This window comes from Sminthopsis crassicaudata, chromosome 1 (genome assembly GCF_048593235.1).
Source record: "Sminthopsis crassicaudata isolate SCR6 chromosome 1, ASM4859323v1, whole genome shotgun sequence".
Taxonomy (NCBI): Eukaryota; Metazoa; Chordata; class Mammalia; order Dasyuromorphia; family Dasyuridae; genus Sminthopsis; species Sminthopsis crassicaudata.
In genome coordinates, this window is record NC_133617.1 from 608,098,292 (window position 1) to 608,120,869 (window position 22,578).

Here is a 22,578-nt window from a genome sequence, read left to right on the forward strand (position 1 = left end):
TGTATGCATATATGTCAGGTGTTAGTATTGGAATATTTCTGTATTTGTGACTTCATAGATGTACTTTAAACTCAAGTATTTCAGTGGCCAAAAAGCATCTTAATTTACCAGTTGTGTGTTTCATGAATGAGTGTTGCATTCAATTTCCTAAACAAGAGTATAGATTATTCTTATTTAATTATCTGAGCAGAAGCATCCAAGAGATAGGACTTTATTTGTAAGAATCACATTTCTCTAGAATGGTATAGGTAAATGAGCTTTAAAACACACTCTCCATTTTAAATGTCTTAGGAATCTGAAATCCTAGTGGCAAGCATTATTTTTCTTTGAATTGCTATTTCAGTACAATAATATGATTTACAGATCAGTTAGAAAAATTAGAACTATCCTTATACAATCATACAAAAATATCATGTATGTATATCATAGTGATATTATGTAACCTACATGCAAATAGAATAAAGTCTATGTAAATATAAAATGATATATTGATTTACTTAGCATGGGAAAGTAAATCCCAATGTGAGAATTTATTTTATACAGCAAATTATAAACTGCTCTGATTTAATCAATTAAGTTGCAAAGATTTTCCTAAAGCACATAAAGATTAAATGACTTGGCTGGGATCAAAGAGCTGACTGTTAAGTATCAAACCTGACTTAAACGTCAATCCTGAAGCATCAACTCTGAACCCAGGTTTTCCTGATCCCAGATCAGTGCTATCCACTCTACCATGATGCCTCAGTTAAGATATATTATTTCTCATTTTTATTGACATTTATTTTCATTTTAGGAGGAAAAATATGAATTGCATTGTTATTTTCTTGGAGTCAGCAAACTGATTCTCTCCATCCAATATTATGAGCATTCACTTTTATAGAGGGAAAACAAAGAAGAAAGGGAGAGTGTTTCAAGGTCATAGTAATTTAGTGGCAAAGGAAAAAACAGGTTTGCTTCATCAAGCAATAAATTTACTTTGTATCCAAAGCAATGTAACTGATTAAGTGTAGCCCCTATACTGGCAATTTGGAGTTCTCATTTTCTTTTATGGGTAGATTGCATTATGATTCAGTTCTTATCCTTTCTTGGTTTTTCCCCCTCCAGGTAAGTGGGAATGGATGCCATGTTCAGTGTACTTTATAAAAGCTTCATGAGGAAAATGATTTTTTTTCAATGTTTTGGCACCTTTGAATTAAAGATATTATAATCAGAAGCCTAACTAGATGGGGGGAGGGTAATCAAGGATCTGTCCTAGCCTCTAGCATCCTGGAGAGAGATGATAGCTTGGTAAATTTTCTTCCCTGTGGTAGTGTGTGAAATTTTCACATCTCACATCTTTCACTAGAGGATTCCTATAGGGACTGGGGAAAAAAGATCTCTCACCAAGAAAGGATGAAGAGATAGTCACATGCCAGCCAAGGATGGGAAAACAAGGGAAAGATGATTTGTCACCTTTCTCAGAATAACTATAGCAGGAATCTGACATATAAGTACCTCTGTCATTCCCCCCCCCCAAAAAAAAGAGAAAAATTGTAGACACGAGCTTTTTCTTTTTGCTATTGTCAAATCACCACATATTGTTCTCTGTCCCTGTTTCCATCCATCCTTACCCCCAAAACAGCTGTTTTTTGTCCAATGTGAAAAAAAATGCCTGCTATGTCTTTGGTAATTAATGCCTAGGTACTCCTGGTGTGTGTGTGTGTGTGTGTGTGTGTGTGTGTGTGTGTGTGTGTGTGTGTGTGTGTGTGAGAGAGAGAGAGAGAGAGAGAGAGAGAGAGAGAGAGAGAGAGATCTGTAATATTCTTTAAAGAAAATGAATGTTTCTATAGGAAATTTTTGTGGCTCCAAATTCTTAATGACATCCTATCTTAATAAGAATTTTGGTTTAGGCATTGTCTGATTCTATTCCTTGAACTGGCCTTTCAAGTGACAATATACATGGTGTCCCAAAAGTGTTAGTGCAGTTTATAGTTTTAATAGCTTAAAATTTAAGCTTTTCCATCATTTAATAATTTTTAGGCTTCTTAAAATTTAACCGTCAGTGACTTAAAACTGCTCTAAGACTTTTGAGACACCAAGTATACACTTAAGCATGAAGTCTTTAGACTGTAATTTCTGTATAACATAGCTTTCTTTTCCTCAAGACAGTTTCTAAGCTTGTATTTTTTAGTTGTCACATTTAGCCAGGGTTAGACATGCTTTGCAGTCATTTCCTGAGGTTCAGTGGGTTGAAAACTTATTGTGTTCTTTCTCCCTATTAGGATATGAATTTCTTGAGAGTAGAAACTGTCTTTCCTTTTTTATGCTTAGTTAAGCACTTAGCACTGTGCAAAGCATTTTTTATTTCTTTGATTCATATTCATGAGTTATATTTTGATTTTATTAAGATTTTATTTTTTTCATTTAATATGATTTTGATTGATCAAAATAAAATAGCATATTATTGTTGAAATTGAACTTGGAGTCATGAAGACTTACCTGAGTTCATTCTAGCTTCTAGCTACTTGCTAGAAGCCAAGGAAAATATCATTTAATATCTTTAAGCCTTAGTTCCTTCATCTATAAAATGGGGGAAGTTATTTGTCTTACAGATTTGTTGTGACAATAGAATGAAAAAAAATATGTGAAACATTTGGAAATCTTAAATTGGCCTATAAATATCCCAGCTATTATACCTTGTTGGGATTTTTTGAGTTTTGGATGTTTGTTGTTGTTGAGCCATTTTTCAATTGTGTTAAACTCTTCATGACCCTATTTGGGATTTTTTTGCCAAATATACTGGAGTAGTTTTGCCATTTCCTTCTCTAGCTTATTTTACACATGAGGAAACTAAAGCAAACAGTGTTAAGTGATTTGCCCAGGGTCACACAAACTAGTAAGTATTGAGGCCAGATTTGAACTCAGGAAGATGAATCTTAATGATTTCAGGCTTGGCGTTCTATCCACTATACCATCTAGCTGCTCCATTTTTCTTGTTGGCTGGTATTAATAATAATTCCTCATATCTTAGTACAATAATGTTGAAGCTTTAGAAAAGTAATCCTCAAAGTTTGCTTTCCTCTTCATGGGGGAAAAAAAGTCAAATAACATTTAATCTCAACTCAAATTGTAACTTTGCTGGGACTATTTTTAGTGGGTTTTCTTTCTTTCTTTGTTAGTTTCCAGATCATTAGCTCTAGGTAAAGAATCATTGAATGTGCCGATGATGTCTTTATGCATCTGCCTACTCACTGAAGGGACACCAAGTGTACTACTGGTTTAGTAAGAGCATGTAGAATTTTCCTAGACAAGGTTTTTTTTTTTTTTTTTCTTTTAAAACATATTCTCTTGGTTATTCTAATCAAAAATAAGTTGTCTCCATGGATTTAGGATAGATTGTCAAAAACTATTCAGTAGTTTTAAAGAGAATTAAAAGTGTGAATTTCAGAAAGGAAAAAACAACCCAATCACCTAAAATATAGTCATTATCACTCAAATTCAGGTTATTATTATTATTATTATTATTATTATTATTAGCACATACTTTCAGTAGAACAAGAAGTCAAGATAGGGATCAAAATAACATTCCCCTATCTTAAATGTGAAAGATGTTATTTTATTCTTCCTTTTGGGTCATGCTGAAGCTGCACAGGCAGGGGTAATGTAAACGCAAAATGCTTTCTACCATACCGTATCACTTGAGGAGAATGCAGAGGAATTGCCCAGTTTTATAAAACCATTTCAGTAATTGCTGGCAGATGCAGTCGTGGATAGTTGATGAGTTTCTCATTCTAATAACCCCTGACCTCATAAAATATAGAACTCAGATATGAAACCTAGACTTTATAATGCCAGACCTTTTCCCCCCCCCCCCCCCATTTTCAGCATGTGCAGTTGACTTATATCAAGGTTGTGTGTTTTTGTTTTTTTTAAATGCTTTAAAAGAATCAATTTCATGGTGAATGCATTTAGTTAAGCAAGCCATTTAAACAACATCTTACTCGTGTGTAGCAGACCATTTTACAAGTATCTGATAGTTTTACAAGCCTCTGTTTCAGACAAGCTAATTGGTTGTCTCTGATATGTGAATTTGGGCCTTTCACTCATTAACTTCCATCAATGTCCAGCACATACTTTAACTAGTCTCTTAACTAGTGGATGGGGATTTTTATATAGTCATATTATAATCCTTTTTTGTCAGGAAGAAGTTTTCCAGGACAGACTATTAAAATATTATAGTATTTACTCCTTGGAGATAAGTTTAGTGGTTATACAATATTCTCTTAAACATGAAGGATATTGATATTGACTGCTAAAGAATTGTAATACAGAATCATATTTCCCTTTGATATTGCTTGGTATCAAAACAAATGTTTTCTAAATGAGCGGAGAGAATACAAAATAAACATATTCACAGAATCAAAAAAGAGGGATGTTTATAAGTATGAATGTGCCTATAAAAGATATGTTCTGAATCTTGGTGGGGACAATCTTATATTTATTCCTTCATACAAAGGCAAGTAGAGTTATATAGTTTTTGTTATTGTTGTCATTGTTGTTGTGGAGATTTTGTGCATAAGTACTTTTATTCTTCTGAAATAAGAATTGAATGTTTTGTTTAAATACTTGGATTAAAGGAGCAATGTTAGGATTACAATGTGAGAACTCAGGTTGTCTGGGCAATCCTCTAACTCAGAATTCATACCTTTAGTTCCAGTCTTTAGGGGGAGTTTACACCTTTGAACTTCTGAAAAGGAGTTTACATAACCTTTAAAAGGAGCAAGTTCATTGGTTGAAGTAATTTCTCACAAGCCCTGTTGAGTTCTCACTACAATCTCTGTTAGGATAAAAGAGGAGGGCAGGAGGGCAAGGAGTTAGTCTAGTCTGGGATTGAGTTTAGACGGCACAGAGGAAAAGATTTTACAGAAAAGAAACCTCCTCCCAGAGAAGGATTATAATTGAGAGGCAACAAGACCATGACAACTTGACGCCCACAACGTGGGGCAAGGACTTTTGCTTATCCTGACAAGGACAGATTCTGAGCTCTTCAGAGGAGCTAGCCAGGACCTTCACAATTTGGCGCCCGAACAGGGACAGACATCCTACCTCCACTGAAGTCCTCCGGTGACCAGGAGATTAGGTGAGTATTCTAATAGACAAATAAGGAACTAACTTGTTAAGGGCTAATCCAGCAATCTGAAATGGAGCAGATGTTAGCTAAAGACATTCCCTCGACCTCAGCCGATTCAGCCCCAGCCTCAGCTCCAGCCCATCCAGGAGAGGTGCTATAGAGAGTATAATTAAGATAATTGAGGAGCAGAGTTTACTTGTAACCTGGGTATAGATTGCTAAACTCTTGGGTGCATTAAAACGTACTTAGAGGAAGAAAAACTAAATGTAAATAATTGGAAGCTAGTGGGACTTCAGTTGAAAGAATTTCACACAAAAAATGGGCCTCGTTCAATTTCCGCAGAGGTATTTTATATATACAACATAGTTCAATTAGCCTTAAACTATCAAGCAAGTTGTAGGAAAAGGAAAAGCTTTAAAAATCAACAGAGAAGGAAGTGTGAGGGAAAAAAAGAAAGATCAAGATCTTGCCCAAGGGCAAGGGGATTTAAATGAGGAATTAAGGTGTGATGACTGATTCTCTTGAAGAAGCTTCAACCCTGCCTAGAGAGCAGATTATTGACAGGCCCACATCAACTCCACCTTCAGGAGTGGAGGAAGGAGGAGGGAAGAGATAGAAACACAAACAGAATCGCCTGTGAAGCAGCCTATGACAAGATTAGAAAAAGCATTGATTAAGGATAAGAGAGAAGGACAGGATATAAGTGATTTTATACATGCAGATCCTGTGATTGAAGGGATTGACTCTGTAGGTCAAAAAAGGAGAAAATATACACCTTTAGATTTGAATAAAAGTAAATATTTGAAAAAAGGTAGTATCCTTTATGGAGCTACATCAGGTTATGTTAAAATGTTACTAGATGGTTTGTCTTATGAAGTCCTAACCCCGAATGACTGGAAATCCATAGCAAGGACATGTTTAGAACCTGGACAAAATCTGTTGTGGCTTGCGGAGTTTCATGAATTATGTAAGATCCAAATCAAATGCAATTTGGAAATAGGAGTTAACACACAATTCACTTTTGAGCAATTAGCTGGTGAAGGTCAGTATGTAGAGAATTCAGAACAGATTAATTATCCCATGACAGTGTATGAGCAAATTGCTAAGGCTGCAATAAAAGCTTGGGGTTCCCTCTCCAGACAGAAAGATTGGGGAGAGGCTTTCACTAAAATAGAGCAAGGTCCCAATGAACCTTTTGCAGATTTTGTGGGACGTCTGCAAACTGCTGTCAAAAGAAGTATTGGAGAAAATGCAGCTACAAAAATAATGACCAGACATCTGGCTAAGGAAAATGCCAATGAGATTTGCAAAAGAATTATATGCGGATTAGACAAAGATGCTCCTTTAGAGGAGATCATAAGACAATGTGCTATAGTGGGAACAAATGCTTTTTACACCCGGACTATGATGAACATGGAAAGACAGGGTCCTTCTTGGCAAAGGACTTCTAGAGAAATTCATCGATGTTTCCAATATGGAAAAATTGGACATCTAAGAGCTCAGTGTAGATATGGAGATAGAGTGAGAAGACAGGATGAGAGAAGGCCATGTCCAAAATGCCACAAGGGTCTCCACTGGGCCCGAATGTAGACTGACCCAGGGCAATGAGAGGTGGGGCCCAGCTTCGGTACCCCACGTGGGGCATGATGGCAGCTAAGGTTGCATCCAGAGAAATTTAAAGACATGGTCAATAAGCCAAAAGGCAATCAGATGGAAGAAAGGGATTGAAATTAGGAAAAATAAAGTTAGAGACTACTGATATATTCCCTGCAGAAGTGAAATCAATTCCTGTTCAGCCTATGGATCCTTTGCCTCCAGGCACAGTAGGTTTGACCATTTCACCTTCTGAGAGTGCTTACAAAACAGTGTCCATCCATACACTGATGTGGGAAACTGGAGAACGTGTAGCTAATATCCTAGTCACTAACACAGGTAGACAATGTGTGATTTATCAACCAGGAGAAGTAGTAGCATCAGGCTTATTGTTACATACCCCTAATAAGCAATCTGGTGACAGTCACCCAGATTCTGACTCCAAGCAACAAAATACAGGAATATATTGGACAGCAGCTGTGACGGCTGACTGACCTATGCTTAGTATTTATATAAATGGAATACCATTTGAAGAATTGGTAGACACAGGTGCAGATCATACAGTTATTAGAGGTGCCAATTGGCCCAGTCACTGGCCAAAGATTAAGGCAGACACCTACATGTCTGGGATAGGAGGATCAGTAGCAACAGAAGTTAGTGCTACACTTTTGAGATGGATATTTGAAGGTGAAACAGGAGTTTTTACTCCTTTTGTGGTTGAAAAAATCCCCATCAATCTGTGGGGAAGAGACATTTTACAGCAGATAGGATTACAAATAAGCACTTCGGCTTTTTAGGCAGGGCTTCTGTTGAAGGCCCACCTGCCCTTTCACCGGTTCCTATTCAGTGGAAGACTGATTCACGAGTGTGGGTAGAACAATGGCCCTTAAGAAGTGATAAAATTCAGGCCTTATTAGACATAGTGCAAGAACAACTTGACCAAGGACACTTGCGGCCTTCTCTAAATCCTTGGAATTCCCCAGTATTTGTGGTGAAAAAGAAATCTGGAAAATGGAGGATTTAACTTATCTAAGAAGAGTAAATGAACAGATGGAAACTATGGGAACTCTTCAGCCTGGACTTCCATCTCCTACTCAGTTGCCAAGAGAATGGCCTCTTTGAGGTATAGACATTAAGGATTGTTTCTATTCTATCCCTCTAGATAAGGAGGATATGAAAAGATTTGCTTTTTCAGTGCCTAGTGTTAATTTGGCTGAGCCTTATAAAAGATATAAATGGACAGTTTTGCCACAGGGAATGAAAAACAGTCCTACTATGTGCCAAATGTATGTTGCTGATGCTCTTGCTCCAGTAAGAAAAGCCTTTCCAAAAGTAATATTGTTACATTATATGGATGATATTTTGGGATGTGCACCTGAGGAACAGATGTTAGAAGCATGTCTACAAAAGACCATGGAAACACTAAAGTACTACAAACTGCATATAGCTACAGAAAAAATTCAAAGACATGCTCCTTTTCAATATTTAGGATATGAAGTATATCCTAAGACACTCACAGTACAAAAGCTTTCTTTAAGAACAGAGAAGTTGAACACCTTAAATGATTTCCAAAAATTAATAGGAGATATCCAATGGATGCGTCCAGTGTTAGGCTTAACTACCAATCAACTGCAACCTCTATATGACATTTTAAAGGGGAGACAGTGCTTTAAATTTACCACGCCAGCTTACAAAAGAAGCACAAGAGGCTTTGAGAGAAGTTGAACTGGCTTTATCCAATGTGGTTGAGTCACTCAAAAACCATTGGAAATATCAGTTTTTGCTACAAAAGAGGCACCCACAGCAGTCCTTCATCAAGGAGACAGTGTGATTGAGTGGGTGAACCTCCCAGCACAACCAAAACAAAGCCTTACTCCTTACCCAATGCTTGTGGCTAGAATTTTATTAAAGGCTATTAAGAGAGTAATACAATTATCTGGGATAAGTCCTGAAAAAATATACACATTCTCTACTAATGCACAAATTAATGTATGCTTGTGAGACCATTCCAGAATGGCAAATTTTATTGGCTACAGCTCCAAATTTTGCACATGGGTCTCCATTAAAGATAGCCCGGCTACTACATAACTGGTGATGGATTTTTGAAGAAAAGGTTTCTAAGGTTTCTCTTAAAGGACCAACAATCTTTACAGACGCCTCCAAACAAAATATTTGTGCTGTATACTTTCATGATTTAACCATAAAGAGAGTAGTCAGGACTCCTTTTCAGTCCACTCAGCAGAATGAATTATTTGCTATCATGCTAGCTCTTACATATTACCCAGGACATGTAAATGTAATTACTGATTCAGCCTATTCAGTAGGTGTAATACAAAGAATTGCCACAGCCCAAATAAAATTTGCAGCCTCTGATATTTATCAGCTCTTTAAAGAACTTCAAGAGCAAGTGAGAAAGCATCCAGGCAAGATTAATATCTTGCATGTCCACTCTCATAGTGGACTTCCAGGTCCTATTTTTGATGGAAATTCAAAGGCAGATAGCCTTTTAACTATGTTAGCCAATACTCCTTTATTTCAGGAAGCACAAGAATCTCATTCTAAATATCATCAGGCTGCTCGAGTTTTATGTTTACAATTTGGAATAACAAGAGAGGAAGCTAGGAGCATAGTAAAAAGCTGTACAGTTTGTCTTCCTTTCCATGCTCCTACACTCCCTCCAGGGAAGAATCTTCGTGGTTTGAGATCCAATGAAATCTGGCAAATGGATGTGACCCATTATAAATCTTTTGGTCGTCTGTCTTTTATCCACGTGGTGGTAGATACTTTTCCAGGATTCACTTTTGCAATACCAACAGCAAAAGAGACAGCCCGAGAGGTCACTGAATTCCTTATCCAAGCAGACAGCCTGATTGGTCACTGAATTCCTTATCCAAGCATTTGCAATTATGGGTATGCCACAAGAAATAAAAACAGATAATGGACCTGCATATACGTCTAAACATTTTGCACACTTTTGTGTGCAGTATAAGATTTTACACACCACTGGCATACCTTTTAATCCTCAAGGTCAGGCAATAGTAGAGAGAAGAAACAGAGACGTTAAAGACACTCCTCCAAAAACAAAAGAAAGGGGGAGCCACAGGTAACACTAGAGAACTTCTAAATTTAGTTCTCTATACCATTAATTTTTTTAATTTTTGACAAAAGATGCACTGGCTCTGGCAGACAGGTTTTATAATCCACCAGAAGGGCAGTGTCCAGTGCAAGCAGCTTAGATAATCACCAGGTGATGTGGAGGGATCCAGAACGTGGTGAATGGAAGGGACCAAATAGGTTAACTGCTTGGAGGAGAGAGTTTGCTTGTATTTCTTCAGATGGAGAAGGAATCAGATGGGTGCCAACGAGCCGTATTTGCCTTGTCCATCAAAGAGAGACAGAAAAAGAGAAAAACCTCAAAACAAAGGAGAAGATCTAAGAAACATCTGACACTGAAAGAACATGTCTGATAAGGAGACTGTTAAACATTCCCTAACACTAGATAAGACTGTTAAAGAACTTTAAAACTAGCAGGAATCATTGGATTTCCTAACATGGGACTAATGGACAATGGACTTATGGACATGTATAAATTCTCAATTTATGATTATTTGATCATGTTATTTGTTACATACTTTTAGCATGTGTTATGTATTTATGTAATTTATGTAATTATGTGTAGTACCTCCCATATTGATGGATTTGTGTTTCAAGGTCATGACCACCCTATGTTCTAAATCAAAAGAAAGGTGGAGATGTTAGGATTACAATGTCAGAACTCAGGTTGTCTGGGCAATCCTCTAGCTCAGAATTCACACCTTTAGTTCCGGCCTTTAGAGAGAGTTTACACCTTTGGACTTCTGAAAAGGAGTTTACATAACCTATAAAAGGAACAAGTTCATTGGTTGAAGTAATTTCTCACAAGCCCTGTTGAGTTCTCACTACAATCTCTGTTAGGATAAAAGAGGAGGGCAGGAGGGCAAGGAATTAGTCTAGTCTGGGATTGAGTTTATACGGCACAGAGGAAAAGATTTTACAGAAAAGAAACCTCCTCCCAGAGAAGGATTATAATTGAGAGACGACAGGATCTTGACAGAGCAATATAAAATATAAATATGCTTTGGGTGTTGATTTCTAAAGAGGCTCTTTTTTCTGTGTTCTTAGTCTTCTTGGCTGGATCATCATCCCACTTCCTCCCTCACCTCCGAAATGTGGGTAATACCTAAGGCTCTATCTTGGGTGATCTTTTCCTTTCTCTCTACATACTCCCTCTTGTGATTTCTTTAGCTCATAAAGATTCAGTTATTACCTCCAAGTCTATATATCCAGCCCAAGTCTCTCTTTTGAGCTTTAGTACCACATTTCCAACTTCCCTGTGATCATGTTCAACAGGATGTGCCATGGATATTTTAAATTGAACATATCCTAAAACAAACCTCAATATCTTTACTCTCAAACCCACTTTTCTTCTTTACTTCTCTCTTTAAAAAAAAAAAAAAAAAAAAAAAAAAAAAAAAAAAAAGCTTTTTATTTTCAAAACATATGCATGGGTAATTTTTCAACATTGACCCTTGAAAAACTTTGTGTTCCAATTTTTCCTCTTCTTCCTCCTACCCCATTCCCTAGATGACATCACTTCCCTATTTATGTTGAAGATACTACTATCCTTATAGTCACCCAGGTTAATAACTTCATTGTACTTAAATCTCTCATATTCTATCGTTTCCAATTAGTTGCCAAGACTTATTGATTTTCCTTCCACAAAACCTCTTGCATGTGCCCCTGTCTTTCTACACAGCTACCATTGGGTTTTGACCCCTGTGCCTAGAGTATTGCAGTAGCCTTCCAGATGGTCTCCTTGACTTTAGTCTCATTGCATTCCATTCCAATTTTCACCAACCTGCCAAATTTGACAATCTGTAAGCACAGGTCTAATCATGTCCCTTTCTTGTTCTGGGGTCTCCCTGGTATATCTAGAAGAAAGAACAGACTTTCAACATTGAAAGACCTCAACCCTTCAATCTCCCTTTTCCAAACTTAGTACACATTACTTCCCTTCCCACATTCCAGTCAAACTGGCCTATTTGTTCTACCTCCTTTCAGAATAACTTTGTATCTCTTGCCTGGCTCCAGAGCCAGGGCAGATTGTCCTTTTGCTTCCTTTTCTTCATGGCTTCTCTGAAACCCCTGCTTCCTTCCCTGGGATGCTTCTGTGCCACTTTCTGCTGAGGACTTTGGTGATTCTTACAGGGTCAAGGTGCTTCCTCCTCTCTGAAATGATGTAGACCTTACATCATACCTATTTTATACATACATATTATATACTTTGTTTCTCCAACAGAATTAAGATCTTAAGGAAAGGATGATCCTCCTTTTGCCTTTGTGTCTCTAGCTCATTGCTTGGCAATCATGATGCTTCATAAATGCTTGTTGGAGGTATGGCAGCTTTCAGAGTGCAAAATCAGGCCTGAATTAAGAAAACTCCTCTCCGAGTTCAGATCTGACCTTAGACACTTACTGTCTGTGTGACTGTGGTCAAGTTTGTCTTAGTTTCCTCAGCTATAAAACTAGCTAGAGAAAGAAATGATATACCACTCCAGTATCTTTGCTAACAGAACCCCAAAAGGATTACAAAGAGTAAAACATGACTGAAAAATTACTGAAAAAAAAGTGACAGACACCAGCACATCAATAAATAGGTAATTTTGAATGTCTACAATATTTAAAGAGTTATTGAAGTCTCACCTTCTCCATGAAGCCTTCCTCAACTAATTAGAGAGAGATGGTGACTTCTTTCTAGCATTCTGATCTCATAACTAACTCTTCACTCACCTTTCTCTCTATAGAATATAAATATCATATGCTATATAATTTACATCTTTTTTCCAGGATTGATTCAGTCCATATTAGTAAACATCTTGACCTCACTACTACCAAGGTAACTTGAAAGGAAGGAAGATGTAAATAAAAATAAAAATAATTTTAAAAAGCCAAGAAACAAAAACAGTTCTTGAATTGATCATTAAGTTGTAGAGATAAGACAAGTTTATAATAAATCATTAGAGAGCAATTAAGCACCATACTTAAAATGTGGTATTGTGGAAAGAGCATTGGATTTGTCAGAGGACCTGTGTCCCAGCTCTTCCACTAACTGAATCATGGGAACATAGATAAAATCTTGGGAATGTCTAGCACAAGTCCCCTCATTTTTACCTGTGGGGAAAATTAAGGCCCCAAGATAAAGTGACTTACCAATTTTTACTCAAGGGGGTTAAGTAAAGTAATTCTAGCATTGTTTATATAACCTTGAATAAAATACTTTACATCTCTGAATTCACTTTCCTCATTTTTTAGGATGAGGGGTTGGACTAGATGATTTCATAGTTTTAGAGAATTTGAGAACTGGAAGAGACCTTAGAGACTCTCTAAGCTATGCATTTAAAAAGAAGTCTAAAATGTTAAACTGCCCATGCCTTTTGACCTAGAGATGTTATACCTGGGTGTTAACTCTCAAGAAAATTAAAAACAGATCTCAAATACACTAAATCATTCTTTTCAGCACTTTTGTTGTGGCAAAAACAAACAAAAATGCTGGAAACAAAGGCTATGCCTATTGTTTTTGGTAATGGCCAAATAAATTTTGGTACATGAATGTAACTAAATATTGGTATTCTGTAAGAGTAATGGAGGGTGAGGTGGGGGCATAGAACCAAAATTACAGAGTAGAGCAAGTACTCAGCCAGGTTCTCTCAACATTCTCCTTCAGACAACTTAAAAATAACGCATCAAATTTAATTCCAGAGTGTCAAAATCAACAAAAGGTCAGCATGAGAGAGTCTTCTAGCCCAAGATAACATAGGAAGTCAGAAAGAGCAATGTATGACCCAGGAAAGGAGGCTGGCCTAGAGCCCACATGGATAAAACAGCAGCAATGGGACTATGTCATAGTGATAGAAGAAACACTAGCTTTGGGAACTCTCAGGCCAGAGATAGTAACTACTCAGGAAAAAAAATAACAGTGAACCCCTATGCTAATATTGAATGCAGAACCAGATGCTGTTTGGCAACCCTATTGCTGAAATCCACTTCTGGGTCATAGTTCATGTGCAGAGAAAAGTACTTAACATCCAAAACAAGTAGGAGCCCAGAAGAGCAACCATTTAATAACTCCTTTAAACCCCATGCTGGGAACAGAACCGATATTAACATGAAGTTCCAAGACAAGAAATAAGAGTAGAAAAGATCAATGAGCAAAAACAACACCTGACCATAAAAGGCTGCTGTGTGGACAGGAAAAATCAAGACTCAGATATAGGAGACAAGGGAGTTAAAAGAGCTACAAGCAAAACCTCTGGGGAGAGGAGAGGAGAAAAGTGGCTTGGACACCAGCTCCACAAGAATCCCTGAAAGAGCTAAAAAATGATTCTCAAAACCAACTAAGAATAGTACAAGAAAAATTAGTTAAAGAATGAAAGCAAAGGAAGAAAATTATGAAAAGGACAATAGCTTGATAAAAGAGGCACAATAATAAGATGCTATAATAGATACAGAGAAGCATGGAAAGATTCACATGAATTGATACAGATTGAAGTTACTTAAATAGGGAAATAATATACTTAATGACTATAACAATGTAAATGGAAAGAATAAGAAAATGATATTGAGTGCTACATTTTGACCAAGTCTGGCTGTACAGGAAAACAGAATATACTTCCCTCACTTCTTTTCAGAAATGGAAGACTTTAGATTCTTGTATGTACTGTCAGATTCAGTTGGTTAGTCTCTTTTACTGAATTGCCTTTTTCTTGTTTATATACTATGTTGCAAGAAGTGACCCAATTTAAGGTGATACAAAAACAAAAGATATCTGGATATTTGAGAAAAAAACTTAAATAGCTCATTTAATACCCTTATTTTTTACAAATTAGAAAGTTGAAGACAAACACTACAGTTAAGTATAGTTATTGATAGAATCAGGACTGAAACCTAGACCTATTATCTCCCAATTTTAAGTTCTTTCTACTGAGGGTATCCTGACTAAAAATCACCACGCATGACCTAAGTGATGAACTTGGGTATTTGGTTCTTTTAGGCAATGGGTGATGTCCATAGAAGAAGTCTAAGAATGTTTGAGATAATTGGAATTGCCAAAAGATGTGCCTTGATAGAAAAGTTTTTTATTCTCTTAAAAAACAAGCTGTTCAAGATTACATGATGATCAATTCTGATGGACGTGGTTCTTTTTTAACAGTGAGGTGATTTCAGGCCAATTCCAATGGATTTGTGATGGAGAGAAACATCTGCACCCAGAAAGAGAACTATGGGGACTGAGTGTGGATCACAACATAGTATTTTCAATTTTTGTTGTTGTTTGCTTGTATTTTGTTTTCTCTCTCATTTTTTTTTCCCTTTTTGATCTGATTTTTCTTGTGCAGCTTGACAAATATAGAAATATGTATAAAAGAATTGAACGTTTAACATTGGATTACTTCCTATCTAGGGGAGGGGGTGGGGGAAGAGAAGAAAAACAAATTTGGAACACAAGGTTTTGCAAAGGTGAATGTTGAAAATTATCTATGTGTATGTTTTGTTTTGTTTTTGTTTTTTTGTTTTTTTTGTTGAGGCATTTGGGGTTAAGTGAGTTGTCCAGGGACACACAGCTAGGAAGTGTTAAGTGTCTTAGGCCAGATTTGAATTCAGAGCTGGTGTTCTATCCACTGCACCACCTAGCTGTCCCTATGTATATGTTTTGAAAATAAAAAGCTTTAGTAAAAATTTTTTAAAAAGAAAAACAAGCTGTATAAATGATGGTAAAGGCCAGTCATAGCCTGCCAAATGTTCAGGTCACAAAGGAAGTGATAAACTCATTGCCTTCCACCAATATTGTATTTCTTAAGTGTGTTAAAGTCAAGATAGCTACAGTTTAATTTCCTTTTTATACTATTTCTTTCACTTTTTGAAAGAGCAGAAGTTTTTCCCCATTAGCCTTAGTATTCTGAGCTAATGAGGATTGATAAGAGTTTTGTTTTTGTTTTTGCTTCTTCAAGAGAATCAATCCTAAACAGCCTTTACAAATCTTCACTGATGCCCACATTTGTTCTGTTGAATTTTTAGTGTTGTCTGCTGCATTTCTTTGTATCCCCAGGGTTTAGCACAGTGCCTGGCACATTGTAAATGCTTAAAAAATGCTTGTTGATTCTCTGTCTTAAGTTTGTCAGCTTGTCAGAGGATCTTTAAGCCTAGATTCTGATCTGAATAAAACTGAGGTAAAGGTGTTAGAATAATTTAGATGGACAGAAGTTTATGTAAACTCTGCCATCTCAGTTTTGCAATGGAAGCATAATAAAGGATTATCTCTTTCCGGAAATTTTAGCTTCTAGGAGTACTTGAGATTTTCAAAAATCAGGAAAAAAGACCAACGTGGTCCCTAATTGTTCTGAAGGCAATTTTTTCCTTTAATTTTTGCAGTTTTTTTTTCCTTTAATTTTTTTCTACAACTTGTATCATAAGCTACCTAACTATAGACTACATATTCAAATTTGACCTTTTTGGGGAAAAAAAATGTTCCTGGTAATCACAATTAGCAATTCCCAAACCTCTCCTATAAAGTAATATTGCAAGACTAAATAACAAATAATGGTAATTAAACCATCCTTATTGCTGCTCAGTCAAATACAAACCATCCTATGTTTATAGTCTATTCAAGAGTATGACAAAGTTTATTTGGAATTAAAATGTATTCTCCATGAATGAACTATGTTCTTCATCCAACATCATTGCTTAGTTTTAGTTTCATTATTTGTTTTTATATTTTATGACATATTTAGTACCTTTCTAAGGATTTCAAAATTCTGCAGTCCATACAAGGAGAAGGAGAACAGCTGTTACCTCTCTCTTTATCCTAACCTTTCTTTGAACAAGCTGCCAAGAATGTACTCTGAGGAATCTTAATGATGCTGGGGTACTTTATCTCCTTTCTGAAGGCCCAGTCCTGGAGTCCCAATGTGGGCAAAGTTCTTGCTTACTTTGGTGAAGATCATCAAGGCAGGATTCCCAGTGATCTTATAAATAAGACAACAAAGCTTTAAAGGTCATATCCCACATCTACACCCACGCTGCCTTAAAACAAAAAAAACAAACCAAAAAAAAAGGACCTGGAAAAAATACAAAATTGTATTTTGTGTCCCCATTTCTGTACATTCACATGTGTAACTATAGAGTATCTTCTGCCTTGCATAAAATCTTAGGAAGTGTGGTCCCATGTGTGAGAGTTCTTTGTGGGTTAACGGGAATAGGAAGGAACTCGAAAAATCACAACCTTGGACATTCTTCACTCTATTCATTCTCACTTAACATTTACTTAATTGGAGCCAGGGGATAATTTCTCCTCCTCTTTGGCTGTATTTCAGTCATCTTTCTTTTAAACAATGACTACAGTTTTATAAGGGAGCTCACAACCAAGATAAACTAAATCCGAATGAGGACTGTTTGTCTGATATTTGGAAAAATAAAAACTTTGCAATTGAGAGGATTTTAAAATACAATGGAATTCTACCCTCCTTCCAGTAGATTGTAAGCTCTTTGAAGGTAGGAACTGTTCAATTTTGCTCTTTGTATATTACTAGTTTCCCAAAGAGCACCTTACACTTAATTAGGTGATTTACAAGGGGAAAATGAATAAACTTGAATAGAATCCACGTCATGCATCAAATTAATAATAGCTTTAATATTCTCACTTCTTTCTCATTTTAGACTCCATGTTCTTTTCTTTCATTTGTACCTGTAGCCTATATCTTTGACTTCTCTTGAGTTTCTTTAACTTATCTAAGTCCATTACCATTTTTTAAAAATTTTCTCCCCTGCCAGTCTTATCCATTACCTTCAGCATTGTATTTTGTATTTTTCAGAATCCTTCCTCACTTTTCTGCCCAGATTATATTAGAAAATTAAATCACTTTTTTCTGCAGGTGAAGAGAAACTTTCAAGGATTCCATTGTTTCTGAAAGGTTTTCTTTTCCCCATTCCCTTTATCCTATTTGAATTGTTCTTTCTTAAATTGACTTACTTAAATTCCAAACAGCCCTCTTTTTAAAAATTGACTGCTTTTCTTTATACCAAACACATCATATATGGGGACTAAGAAATCAGTTTTAGAAGAAATTAGTGGGTGAAATAGGAAAAACCATGTCAGAACCCCCAAATCTAAGAATGTTAAAGGGTCTAAAACATTATCTAATTCAGAGCTTCTTAAACTTTTTCCATTTGCAATCTTTGTCCAAGAAATTTTTATGTGACTACAGATATATAGATATGAAAGTATACAAATCAAACATTTGCTGATAATCATAATTTTTATCCCTCCATATTTACTTATGAGGCTGCATATGGGGTCATGAATCACAATTTAAGAAAATGGAATGTAATTCAACTCTTCATTTCACAGAAGAGAAACTGAGACCTATCCAGTACAGAGAAGTAACTTATCAAAAATTCAGCCAAGTTAATGAAAATTTTGGCTTAAGGATTGCTGAAACTTGGGCATACTACTTTGAAGGCCACAAATATTTTAAACTAATATTTCAAATTCCTAAGGGACCACAGATGGAGGACTCAGAATTTCTATTGACTGATTGTGCTAAAGAGAAATGGATAAGGTTGGAAATTTCCAGGATTGAATTATTCCCATTTATCCATATGCCCTGCTTTTATTCTTCTTTTCTTTGACTTGCTGGTTCAGCCATCCTGTCAACATCATTTCCCTGAATCAGTTACATCAATTTTTGATCTGCCCCCTTCCTACCATGATTAGATTTCAGATAAGAAATAGAATATCTTTCTCTCCACAAAATGCAATCATTTACATTAGTTAGAAAATTCAGGTCTCATTACTTAAGAATTACATTCACCTACAAATCATTCTCCAATTGATAAATAGTCAAAGGATATGAATTTTCAGATGATGAAATCAAAGCTCTCTGCAGACATATGAGGAAGTGCTCTTAATCTAAAACAATTCTGAGGTACTACCTTATACCTACCAGAGTGGCTACTATGACAAAAAAAGAAAAATTATAAATTTGGGGAAGTATATGGGAAAATTGTGACACTATTGCACTGTTGGTGGAGTTGTAAACTGGTCCAATCATTCTGTAGAGCAATTTGGAACAAAGTCTTAAAAAGCGACCAGGTTGTGTATCCTCTTTGACCCAGCAATAACACCACTAAGTAGGTATCACAAAGGGATTTTAAAAAAGAGAGAGAGATGTGAGGGAAGAACCTACATGTACAAAAATATTTATAGCAGCCCTTTTTGTGATGGCAAAATATTAGAACTTTAAAGAGATACCCATTGATTGAGGAATGCTTGAACAAGCTGTGATGTATGAATGTAATGGATTATTATTGTGCAACAAGAAATGAAGAACAGTCGGATTTCAGAAAAACCTAGAAAAACTGGTATGAAATAAGTAGAAATAAGTGAAATAAGCAGAACCAAAAAAAATTGTACACAATATCAACAACATTGTGTGATGATCAACTATGAATGAATTACTTAGCTCTTCTCAGCAATACAATGTCAAAGCACTAAAGAGGATTCAAGAAGGAAAATGCTATCTACATGCAGATAAAGAACTGATGAACTCTGTATGTAGACCAAAGCATTTTTTTTACCTTTACTTTATTCTTTTTTCACAGTTTCTCTTTTTTATCTGTTTCTTCTTTCACAACTGTGACTAATATGGAAGTGTGTTTTATATGATAGTACATGTGTAACCTACATCAAATTGCCTATTATTTTTGGAAGAGGGAAAGGAAGGTATAATTGTGAGAAAGAATACTATTTTTAAAAATCCACTTATCACCACTTTTATTCTAAATAAGATTTAGTAAACTAAGATTATCTGTGCTTCATTGTATCAAAATACAATTATTTTGTGATTCTTGCCTACCTCTTTCAATAATTCCCCTATGACATATCCCTCAAATCACTAAAGACCTTCTTCATTATTTTTTGTTATAATCTTAAGTACTAGTATCACAGAGATTTTCCCTAGTTTTTTTCCCAGTCTAATGATCTATTTTCTTAATTTTTTTTTACTTATCTTTGAGTTAGAAGCAACTGGTAGTGAAGTGGATAAAGCACTGGTCCTGGATTCAAGACCTAACCTCAAAATGCAGACTCAGAAACTTAGTAACTCTGTGATAAATTTCACCTGCTGTAAAATGGGGACAGTAATAACATTGCCTCTCAGAGTGGTTGAGAAAATCAAATGAGATAAAATTTGTAAAGTGCTTAACACGGGGCCTGATAGTTTATAGGCACTGTGTAAAAATGCTTGTTCCCTTTCCCGTTATACTGTGAATCAATTCGTGGATGTCTAAAAATTGTTACCTCTAGATTCTGGAAACTGGTACATATTTTGTCAAGTTCATCTTCTCTTCTTTGTCTCTTCTCAAATATCAAATACTGTATCTTTCACTGAAGTCAAATTCTGATTTTGCAATTTTACCATGACCAAGGAAAATACATCACTTTAAAATATATCATTAAAAAAAAAAAAACCCTGAAAAATCTGTATTGTTTCATATCTGTCTTTCTTCCTATTTCATTTCATTTAGAATGATCTGCCTTAGCGAATTGTTGGTCTAATAAAGCCAGTATACTTCTCTCATATCCCCTTTTTCACTCTTCCATGAGGTTATTTTACTCATGGATTTCCATTTCCTCCTCTCTAATGTTGTGCAAGTGATCTTGTACTCAAAATTAGTGTTTATTATCTGGGCAAGGAGATTTATTTTCTCACTGGGGATTCTTACTGTCTCTTTGTTGTAATTACCATTATACGTTACTTAAATTTCTCTAAGAAATGAAAGTTAATCAGTATCTTTACTTTTGTCTATTTCTAATTTTTTGGAGATACGCTTCTTTAAACAGGTTGAACTAGAAATTTTACAGTTAAATGCAGTATCTTTTTACCTTTGCACATCCATGAACAGTTATTTCCTGTATAATATGTAATTAATTTCCTTTTTTAAAAAATTCTGTTCAACACTTGCCACATTTAGCACCTTCTCTGACTCTTCTTAAAGAAAATATTTCAATTTCCATAATTGATATGCATACAAATATATGTAGAATTGATCACAATAAATTTATGTGAATTGGAAATCTGAACTGGACAGTGAAGTTCATTTCATTTGTTTGTAAATTCCTTGTAATTATGTGAGTTATTCTAGTTAAGAAAAGACTTTTAATAATTTTATTTTCTCAAGGAAGTATTGAAAAAGAAAAACCTACTAAGTAACCACTTTGGTTTTGTTATGTAATGTATCACAGTTATAACAGCTGCTGCAAATGTAACTACAATGAGATGGTGTCAACGGGTTGGTGCCTTTTGCATTAGGACCTTACAATAAGGGCAACATTTAAATAACAGAATATAGTCAAGCAAATTATCTTATACTGTAGTGTAATTGAAGAGAATCATCATGGCGTAACAAAAACATGTGATAGGTTGCTTATGGATGTTTTTTTTTTTTTTTCTGTATTTGGGTTAGAGACAAAACTGCTTCCTAACAAATACCCACTCTGTGGGTATCCCCCAAATAGCCATACAGCCACAGGTATGCCAGACAGCTGTACTCTGATGTAATTCCCATAAGTGCTGTCTCCAGAAGCTCTTGTGCAATGATCATTGTCTTCTTGTTTCAGCATTTTTCAGCAGTTTGGCTGGGACACTTCAATCTAATAAGGAATCCAGAAGAAAAAGTCCTGTCAAATCAAATTCATTTTCCCAAAGCATTTTGCTCAGTGAGTGAGTGTGTGTGTGTGTGTGTGTGTGTGGGTGAAGTCAGCATTTTCAGAAACACAAAACCTAGGGTTATGAGAAGCTCTGTGACAAACACATGCGCCTGCAATATCTGATATTGCTATTGTGCCAAGACTAGTTTTGAAATTGGTATCATTCATGTGGGTGTCTTAAGTACTCAGCCAGTAAATAGCTGTTGTCGGCCAGTAGGGGGTGTGTGCTAGACATTCACTTGGGTTAGAGGTCTAAAAATCTCAAGTTACTTAGCTCTATTTGTCAGCTGCACACCATTAGCCTTCTTTATCAGATGGCCATACTAAATTTTGTTTTGGGTAAAGTTTTTGTGCTACTCTCACTCTCTGCTTTTATATATAATGTCATGTGGTTACCACCGCTCTAAGTTTCTCTCTCTGCAACACTCCATATGTACGCACGTGTATTCTAGTGAATTTTCAAAGCTTAAATATTTACAATAGGAGTCATTGACTGACATTGATTTTTAGCTTGTGTAAAGTTTTTCAGTTTGTTATTCATTATCAGTTTATATGTAGCCATTGTCTAGAGTCAGGCAGCCAAATAGATACTCAATGTGGCTGGAATTGGCTGTAAAAGAAGGCTAATATTTAATCAAAGTATTTATAGGAAGTTGTTCCAGGGGATGTTATTAATATGACAGGAATCTTTTAAAGTGTGAGACTTATTTTTCGTCTCACGCATTAATAGTATGTAAAACACTGGCCTACATGTCAGCAATTAGTAAATTTGTCAAAAGTAAAAACTTTTCCAAGCTCTACAGTTGCGTATGTGTACTATGTCTATTGACGTGAGTTCTGGTTAATCAAACATTACATTGCACCATAAGTACAAGTTTCAGCCATTTGGGGTCCAACTGATGCAATCTCCCCATCCTCACTTTTTTTTTTTTAAATAACAGATCCTATGAGGCTTTGGAAAAAAATAAACTAATGAACTGAAACTTCAATCCTATTTAGAGCAATCAACTCCTGGGTCTTATACAACAAATTTATGTTTGATTCCCCCAATCTGTCCTGCAAATTGTTCCTGTTC

General features: G+C 35.8%; 1 protein-coding gene across 18 annotated transcripts in view; it reads left to right on the top strand.

Annotated features, from left to right (window-relative positions):
* ARL15 (ARF like GTPase 15) overlaps window positions 1-22,578 on the top strand; it is a 574,803-nt gene that overhangs the window by 546,538 nt on the left and 5,687 nt on the right. The gene's annotated exons all lie outside the window — the stretch shown is intronic.